Source organism: Phyllostomus hastatus, unplaced genomic scaffold, assembly GCF_019186645.2.
Source record: "Phyllostomus hastatus isolate PE091 unplaced genomic scaffold, TTU_PhHast_1.1 phas_contig_90, whole genome shotgun sequence".
Taxonomy (NCBI): domain Eukaryota; kingdom Metazoa; phylum Chordata; class Mammalia; order Chiroptera; family Phyllostomidae; genus Phyllostomus; species Phyllostomus hastatus.
The window spans coordinates 12,683,232-12,692,807 of record NW_025333984.1 but is presented as its reverse complement, the minus strand read 5'-3'; the positions used below and the strand labels follow the sequence as shown (position 1 = coordinate 12,692,807).

The 9,576-nt window shown below is 36.2% G+C and overlaps 1 pseudogene; it reads right to left on the bottom strand.

Moving 5' to 3' along the window:
* Nucleotides 1-1,865: 1,865 nt before the first annotated feature.
* LOC123827762 lies at nt 1,866-6,776 on the bottom strand (annotated as a pseudogene).
* Between the last annotated feature and the right edge of the window lie 2,800 nt (nt 6,777-9,576).

Below are 9,576 nucleotides of genomic sequence, written 5' to 3'. Positions count from 1 at the left end.
GAAGCGAAAGAACTCATGACACATGGACATGAACTAAAGGGGGTCATGTGGGTGGGAGGGGGTGGGCAGGGGGGAGGGGAGTGAAGGGGAGAATGGGACAACTGTAATAGCATAATCAATAAAATATATTTAAAAAAGAAGAGATGTATTTAGTTCTTAAAAAGATTTGCATACCTTTCAAAGAGGTAGAACTAACATTTACAATCTGAGGTTTTCTGAAGGAAATGCTAAAATAAAAGTGGGAGGAGGAAAGTACATTCTTGCATTAGAGAAAATTTTAAATTGATTTCTTCAGATTCTTATTTACTCTTACACTGGCAAAGAAAAATCCAGGTTACAGTCCTGGAAGGCCTATAACACATAATAAATTACCTAGACAGGGAATAAGAAAAGGCCTTAGTAACTGGATCTCTAGAATATGAGGTGAGCACTGGTTCTCAGGTGTTAAAAACAAGACAACAAAATGGAGTTACTTGTGCTAAGCCTTGCATCACCAAACCAAGACTTAATTACAGTTTTGGCTTTCCCAGAATGGAATTTTAAACCTGCCAATCAGGAATAGCCTGATCAGTACTAGTCAGATAATCTTCCTGATAGGCCCGTACTATCTCCTAAAGGAAAGTAGCCTTACCATAACCAGTCTGCTTTTGTGCCTGGTATAACTTTCTTGTTCATCCTCCCTTCTGCCTTTAGAAGTCTTCCTTTTTTTGTACACTTCTTGGAGCTCCTTTCTATCTGCTAAATTGAATGCTGCCCTATTCAAATTGATTTTTACTAATATAAACACAATTTTTAACATGCCTCACTTTATTTTTAACACAGCAAAGGGGCAATGCCCCATTATAACTGAGGCATAAGGTCAGGGTTGGAGTAGCAAGAGGGATTTGATGCTGGGTTTGACATACTTAGATTAGAGCTGTTAAATACTTCTGGTTTGTGTGGCTTCTGGAATACAGGTCAGGGATCAGCCTGCAGCTAATCAAAAAGCAATTTGAGCTTAGATACAAGAACATTAAAAGTAACATAGATTTATGTACAAAGGCCTTTTTTGTTTTTTACAACCATATTAAAACTTACTCCTTTTACCCAGGTTAACAAAATATATCACAAGGAAAACTAAGCATTGGGTTTAATAAAAATAATACTTTTGAAAGTAGAATACATTTTTTTTTAGGAAATAATATTGCTAATGGTCACATCTGGATCAATTTACTACACTAGACCAACAAAATCTTAGAGGATAGCTATGCTCAACTGAGTCACTTATTTGCACCATGGTAAAGCTGCTTGAACTCATCCCTAAGATCAACATTTAAAATCATTTTAAGAGATAAGACTTTGTGTTTTATAGCCACTTCTGTAAGAGGTGCTTTTCCTTCACCCAAAAGTCAAAGCTTATAAGAAGTTTGACAATATTTACTTTTTTTCTCATTATGCCTTCTATTCAAAATAATATTATCATTAGTAATACAGTTTATATCTTGTCTGACCTGGATGATGCAGTCCAAGAAGTGGAGTTTGAGAAGGCAAACCCTACATTCATTGAGAAAGGGATGGTCTTCTTGGTGCAAGCTACATACCATGACTCACTTCCCCTAGTTACATAAATAGAAGGCTCAGAGTTCTTTGATCTTCAGTGAACTGGGGTAAAGAGTGAAAGGGATGGTGAGAAGGATGTGTATTTACAAATGAACTACCCTGTTGAGGTGGAGCAGATACTGGAGGAAGATATTTCATATAAGGTACCATCAGAGCAATACGCCTATGGAGAGGTTGTGGAATAGAAAGCATTGGTGGACCTGAAGCCTGTCTATGAATCAAGTGAGAATTGTCTGCAGCCTAGGAAGGATGTGGGATTTGATGGCTTATTGTAAATGGATAAGATAGTATGGTACAGAATGCTGTTCTGGAGACATAATATGATGAGAATTCAATATTGCTGGTTGACTCTGATATTCAAAATGATGGTGAACAGGTGTAGAGGCAGGCGGTGGTAGTGATTGCCTGAATTTGAGTCATTCTGAATAGGGAGTTATTCAATTGCTGTTTTCTTGTTGAAACAGTTTTCCTGACTCACAAAAGGAGGTAGAGGTGGGGCCAAGGACAATTAATTCTGGCAGATGAGCACTCATGTCTTCTTATGGCTGATTGTATGACTCTGGCACATGTTGCAAAGGAGGTGGTAGTATAACATACTATTTTGGTGGAATACAGTTATATTGATGCTTGTCTGTTGGCATTATAAAATGATCAGAGATTTCCTTTGGTGGTGGGGAAATGTGCAGAACAAACATTTTTTCTTTCTGTTTTTAACAAGTGTTTTTTTAAAAAAAATAGGCAAAGTCATCTTTCTTTTCAGAATCAAAATGCAGATCAAATGCAAACATTGTGGTATTTAACCTTCACAAGTTTGAGCCTCCACAAACAATGCAATCAAGTTTTATAGTTTCAAGAGCCCTTCTACATATGCTCCATTTTCTCTACCTTAGTTCCAAGTTTTATCTTCCAGAATGAACATTTTCAACTTCAGTATAGACAACAAGGTTTTAAGCTCTCACATGGCATAAATTGATGTGCGTGTCCAAGTCTCTTTGAGATAAATAGGTTCTCTTACATTTTTTAAAACTTTTTTAAAGATTTTATTTATTAATTTTTAGAGAGGGAAGGGAGGGAGAAGGAGAGAGAGAGAGAAACATCAATGTGCGGCTGCTGGGGGTCGTGGCCTGCAACCCAGGCTTGTGCCCTGACTGGGAATCGAACCTGTGACACTTTGGTTCTCAGCCCACGCTCAATCCACTGAGCTACGCCAGCCAGGGCCCGGTTCTCTTACATTTTTGAACACTGCAACACATGAAGAGAGAACCTTGTGCATGTACCTCAATTTGCTCCACAGGATTATCACAGTGTGGGCACACCCTATCACCTTCTTTTCTATAGAAAACAGCACACCTACAGCAAAAAGCGTGCTTACATGGAATCATCCGCCCATAGATTTTAATGGGTGAGTTGCATTCGTCACAGAAATGAATAGAGGTATCATCCTTTTTACCTAGGATGTTGGTCTTAAAGTCCCAAAAAAGATTTTGAGGAGATATTTGATCATATCTGAACAATTTTACCCTAGCGGAGTTGTAATATTCTTTCTTGCCAGAATGAAGTCCTTCATTGGCTCGCTCCAAGATTTGACTCACAGGGTATACTGGGGGCAGAAGTGAACCACACTGACTCAGGGAGTGAGTGCATTCACCCTACCTGCTCTATGGGCTCTAGGAGGCGGAAGTGGGTTTGTGTTGCCCCAGCTTTGATGTCTTCTTATCTAGCTCCATTACAGTGAGTGCATCAGACGGAAGGAGAAAGAACAAGCAAATGAAGAGTTTCAGTGTTGAGATGGCTTAGGCTGCTTTTCTTACGCTGCAAAGAAAAGTAGCCTTTAGCTGGAAAGAGACTAATCCAGAATGGGCTGCGGGGAAAGAATATGCAGAAGCACTAGTACCTAAACGCATAAGCTCTAGTCAGGTAAGGTAGCCAGCCCACTCTTGAAGGATTTTTTTTTAGACATGATATTTTATTTTTTATTATTAGGTTTTGGAAAATATGATTTCACAAAACACATGAAGATAGAAATACAGTATCTTTACTCAGAGATTGCAATGCTAATATTTTATATAGCTTGCTATATAAAGATATCATATATACCACATAAATTATACCTATAAATGGATATATTTATACATTTGAACAGTGTAGTTATTTGCTTTTTTGAGGTGAAAGCCCACCCACTATATGAAATGTTCAAATAGAGACTGGATAGCTTCTTGCCAGAGATACAGTAGATCCAAATTCTCAAACTTTTCTGCCAAAGTACCCCAGTTGTAGAGAAGGGTAAACTTTACCATAAGTGAGAGGGTCAGGGGGAAATCTTCCAAGCACCTCTGAAAGCAAGATATTTATTTGAATAATTGGACTTTACCTTAAAATTATATGAATATATCTTCTTGCTTCAAAATGTTCATTTTAATAACAAATATTGTTTTTAATTAGTTAAATTACTTGAATCTCTCCTTGCCTTTAAAGTCTTAAGTAACAGTGAAATCCTGGTAAGCTGCACCAGAATATGTGCCAAGCCCTATAGCACACTGCTGTTATCTCCCCTCAGTGCTGGTACACTAGTCTGTGACGTACTGCATAGAGTAGCTCCTTTACTGAGTACAAGGTAATCCATTAGAACTTGGAAATATTTTTTATGTAGACTCCTTTATAATAGTATTTGCTACAAGGGTATTTATCTGTGAATAAAATTTCAAAGTTAAAAGTCCCAACAAATTAGGGAAGTGATTAGTCATATTATAAAATATTTTTCCATATCCCCAAATTTCCAATTTTTGTTCTTTATTATATTCTCTTGGTATATTTGATGTATATTATAGAGCATTAGCAACTTAAAGGTAAGAAAAATAAAATAAAAATAAAGGGTAAATAATGTGATGATCACTCAAAGAGAAATATGAAGCATATTAAAAATGAGCACATTCATTTGTGGAAAGATAAGGCTTGGATTTACAGAGATGCTATTTGTACCCACCTTTTGGTAACCTATATCTACTGTAAAGTGAGGTTCCCCCTTTCTGTGATAGCTTCATTCCATCCTGTCCAGAATAAGTGTTCTTATTCTCATTCACAAAGCAACTTGCAAAGAAACTGATGAATTACCATGACCAAATTGTGCCAAATATATGATAAACATAATTAAAAGATAGATCAGAGCAGGAAGTTGTCCTCATTAGGCAGATTATCCATCTCTGCTGAAATGCCAAGACATAAAGCTGACCTTTGCCAAACAAAAAGACAAAGTCAGCAGGGATGTTGTCCCAGTAGAAAATGCTGCAGAGAAAAGAAAAAGAAATGAAAGCCATAAAAATATTTGTTTGATGATCTCTATTTAGATACTGGAATTGCAAAAGCATACAGCTGGATCAGAATGTCTTTGCAATAAGACTCCATGATTGATGCTGGGGATTTGGAGAGACTCTGAAATAGTGGAGAGTTGATAAGTTCACATTTACTGTCATGCTTTATAAAAGAAAGAATATATAGCCACATAGGACATTTTATCAGAGACAGAAAGTGGGCAGCAGAGGTAGGGTTAAAAAGAATATGATGTTGGAAATGATTATTAATCTTACAGGTGGTTGAAAGAAGGAATGAAGGGCAGAGGGTTAGGAAAAATTGCTTCTCTTTATCCATTTTATGATTGATGAATTCCTGCAAAGTTGCATGTAAGTAGATACCAGTTTTCTCATCCTGACCTATAATACAATTTCATGACTTTTTTTTCTTTATTTTGAATTTGTTATTTGTGGGCAATAGCTACTGATACTTATGCTTTTGTTTTCTACATAAGTGTACAAGGGGTCCTTGTGACTCAGTGTTCACCCTTCTTTCTGCAAAATAATCCTATTAAAAAAAGAAGCGTTTTTTTTTCAAATCTTTATATTCAGAAGGGTGCAGCTCTTCTGAGGGAAGTTGGAGGGGGTGCCCAGAGTCGTACCTCTTCAACATTTACACAAGTCTGGCACACCTTTTACCCCCTCTTACAGTGGTCTTTTAGGCAGCTCAGGGAAGCACAATTTGACTCCTCCTCAAATATATATGTTCTGAACTGATGTATAAAATATTTATAATGAACTATATTATATATCCAAAATAATAATAGATGAGCACCAATATATCTACCACCTATGTATTTACCACCCATATATCTATCAGTGAATTTGAAAACACTGCTTGTACCCCTCACTCATCACCACCTTTATGAGAGGAAAACATTATACTGAGTTGTGTGTTCATCATCCTCCAGCTATTTTCAGTTTAAAAAATTACATATGTATATGTCTTTATATAAAATATTATTTAAGAGATTGAGCAAAAAAGAAAAAGGGCTCATTGACATGGACAACACTGTGGTGATTTCTGAGAAGAGGAAATTGTAAAGGGACTAAATGGTAATGGAAAAATACAATAAAGATTAATTAAAATATTGTTTATTTTTACATATTTTCACTTTATATAGATGAATAATACTGTGATTTTCCTTATTCCCTTAGTATTATATTTCTGACATGCTTTCATATTAACACATGTATTTTATTCCTTTTCAGTACTGTATTCCACTGTGTGACTATATTTTAATTTAAATATTATCCTATTGATAGATATTTGGTTTGTTCTCAGGTTTTGCAATTACAAGTGCTGCTATGAAACATTCTTGTATATGTCTCTTGTACATGTTCAAGGATTTCTATAGGGTATGTGTAAAAGTGTAACAGTACTAGATCAGGGAGAATGAACATATTCAACATTTCCAAAATATTCATACAAATTTAACAGAAGAGTATAAGACTTTTCATTGCTCCTCATCTTTACCAACACTTAACAGACTCTTAATTTATTTGGTGGTTGTAAAACTCATATTATTATGTTTTTTAAAAGATTTTATTTATTTATTTCTAGAGAGGGAAGGGAGGGAGACAGAGAGAGAGAGACATCAATGTGTGGTTGCTGGGGGCCGTGGCCTGCAACCCAGGCATGTACCCTGACTGGGAATCAAACCTGTGACACTTTGGTTCGCAGCCCGCTCTCAATCAACTGAGCTATGCCAGCCAGGACGTATATTATTATGTTTTTATTTTGTGGTTCTCAGATTACAAGTGATGTTGATCAGCTTTTCAAATTTTATAGGCTGTTCATAGTTTCTCTTTTGTCAAATACCTGTTCATATTATCGGGCCATTTTTTGTTAAACAATTTGTATTTTCCCTTATCGATCTGTAGGAGTTCTTTATATATCCCAGATACTATTTTTTTGCCATATATATATATATATATATATATATATATATATATATATATGGCAAAAAAAGTCATATATACATGACTTGTAGTTCTCTAAGTTTGTAAGTTTATTTTTTTAAAAATATTTTATTTATTTATTTTTTAGAGAAGGGAAGGAAGGGAAAAAGAGAGTGAGAGAAACATCAATGTATGATTGCCTCTTGCACGCCCTCTATTGGGGACCTGGCCGACAACCCAGGCATGTGCCCTAGAATGGTAATTGAACCAGCGACTCTTTGATCCACAGGCCAGTGCTCAGTCCACTGAGCCATACCAGTCAGGGCTGTAAGTTTCTTTATGATGTCTTGTGATAAACAGAAGTTCTCAAGTTTTATGTATCAAACTTATCAATTATTTTCTTTGTCACTGTTGCTTTTCTGATATGGTAAAAATGTTTTCCCTAACCTGAGATCATAAAGAATATTATCCCTTACAATTTTTTAAGTTTGGTCTTTCAAATGGAGTCTTCATTAATTGATCTGTGACTGATTTTATATGGTGTAATATAGGGATACCTCTTTTCCCCTCCATAAAAATAGTCAGTTATTCCAGAATGATTTATTAAATAGTCTATTATTTCCCTTCTGATCTTCAATGGCTAATTCTGTAATATATCAGGTTTTCATATATGCACAAGTTTGTTTCGGAACTATGTATTCCATTCCATTGGTCTATTTTCCTATCTCATCTTAATTACTGTGGCTTTATAAAGTTTTAAGATTTTGGAATAGGGAGCAACTCTCCCCAATATTCTTTGGGATCATCTTGGTTATTCTTAACCATTTTCTTTGTCAAAATACTTTAGGTTGGTGGGATGTTGAAGATAGGGATGGAGTCATGAGTGAAAAGAAAGGGAGAGAAGAACATTTACAAATATATGTTTACTCATGTTACAGTTATTCTAAAAATCAGCAGTGCCTTTGAAGTCAGGTATTTTCAAAGACCAGAAGAACTGCCTGCCTAAATTTACTGGCATCATTGTCTTTACTCTGTGAGATTAGCAACAGGGTTAACATAATTTTTCTTTTTTACTTTAAAAGCTAACTTCTTTGGGATCTTATTATTTCTTGGGATAGTCAGCATAACATTGTGATACATAGTGTGGGGGAGGGGAAAATTCATCTTTTTCCTCTTAGTTTTTCTGGCTGGTTTAAAAAATCAAATTCACATGAAACATTAACAGGAGATAATAACCAAATTTATTATGTATGTACATATGAGGTTCCACAAGAATGTGGAGCCTGAGGACAAATTGGGCAATTGAGCTAAGGAGAAAGGGGATTAGTGGTTTGGACTTCAAAGAGAAGGTAGGCAATTTATGGGTACATAAAAAAGAGCAAATGTGGTAAGCCAATTCTTGCCACTCTAACCAGACACAGAGGGGAGTCTATGAAACAGACTTCACTAGGTTCCTCTCTGTCTGCCACACTTCATCATATTTATGATACTAGCTAAGGTGATCTCTCTTCCTGGAGTAGGTTTTTCTATCTGAATTCTTTTAGGCAGGTAAAGGAGGAGGTAAAAGGCTTTTCTTGAATCCTTTTTTTTTAATTCAAAATAACCGACTTACATGTAGGGTTATCAGCAGGAAAGGGTATAGAGGAGAATGGGGGGAAATGTACAGAGAATAAGAAGCATAAATGGTAGGTACAAAATAGACAGGGGGATGTTAAAAACAATACAGGAAATGGAGAAGCCAAAGAACTTATATGTACGATCCATGGACATGAACTAAGGTGGGGGATGCAGGTGGGAGGGGGGTGCAGGGCAGAGGGGAATAAAGGGGGGGGATAGGACAACTGTAATAGCATAATCAATAAAATATATTCATAAAAAATGACCAACTTAAAAAATCAATATCCCAAAAAGGCTTATTTTGGAGTGGCAAATTCTGCTTCTCATGAAAGCATGGCCTCTGCTGTCATACATACTGCTGTCTAAATTCCTGTTTTGCTATTTATTACCTGCATGATTTTACGTATATTATTTGTTATTTTCTGGGACTTATTATTTTCTTTTCTGGTAGGTACATGGTGGTAATAATAATAATAAATAAAAACTATTATTATTTACCTACTGTGTTAGTTTTCTATTGCTACCATAACAAATTACCACAAACTCAGTGCCTTGAAACAACACCAATTTATCATCTTACACTTCTGTTGGTCAGAAGTCTGACAAGGCTTTCCACTGGACTAAAATCTAGTTTTCAGGAAAGCCATGTTCCTTTCTGGAGACTGTAGGGGTGATTCCACTGTCTTGCTTATTTAGAGTCTTGACAGAATTTAGTTCCTTGCAGTGGTAAATGTAAAATTGCCTTTTTCTTGTTGGCTCTCTTCTGAGGGCCAATCCCAGTTTGTAGAGGTCACCTGTATTTGTTGGCTCATGGCCTCTTTCCTCCACTTCAAAACCAGCAGTGGTGGGTTGAGTCCCTCTCATCCTTTAAGTCTTTCTTGCCTCTTTATCATATCACTCTTTTTTTATCCTCACCCAAGGACACTTTTTCATTGCTTTTAGAGAGAAATGAAGGAAGAAAGTGAGAGAGAGAGAAACAGTAATTATAGAGAGACACATTGATTGGTTGCCTTCTCATATATTCCCTGACCAGGAACCAAACCTGCAACCTTTCAGTCTATGGAGTGGCACTCCAACCACTTAACCCCACTGGCCAGGGCGTCATCAGTCT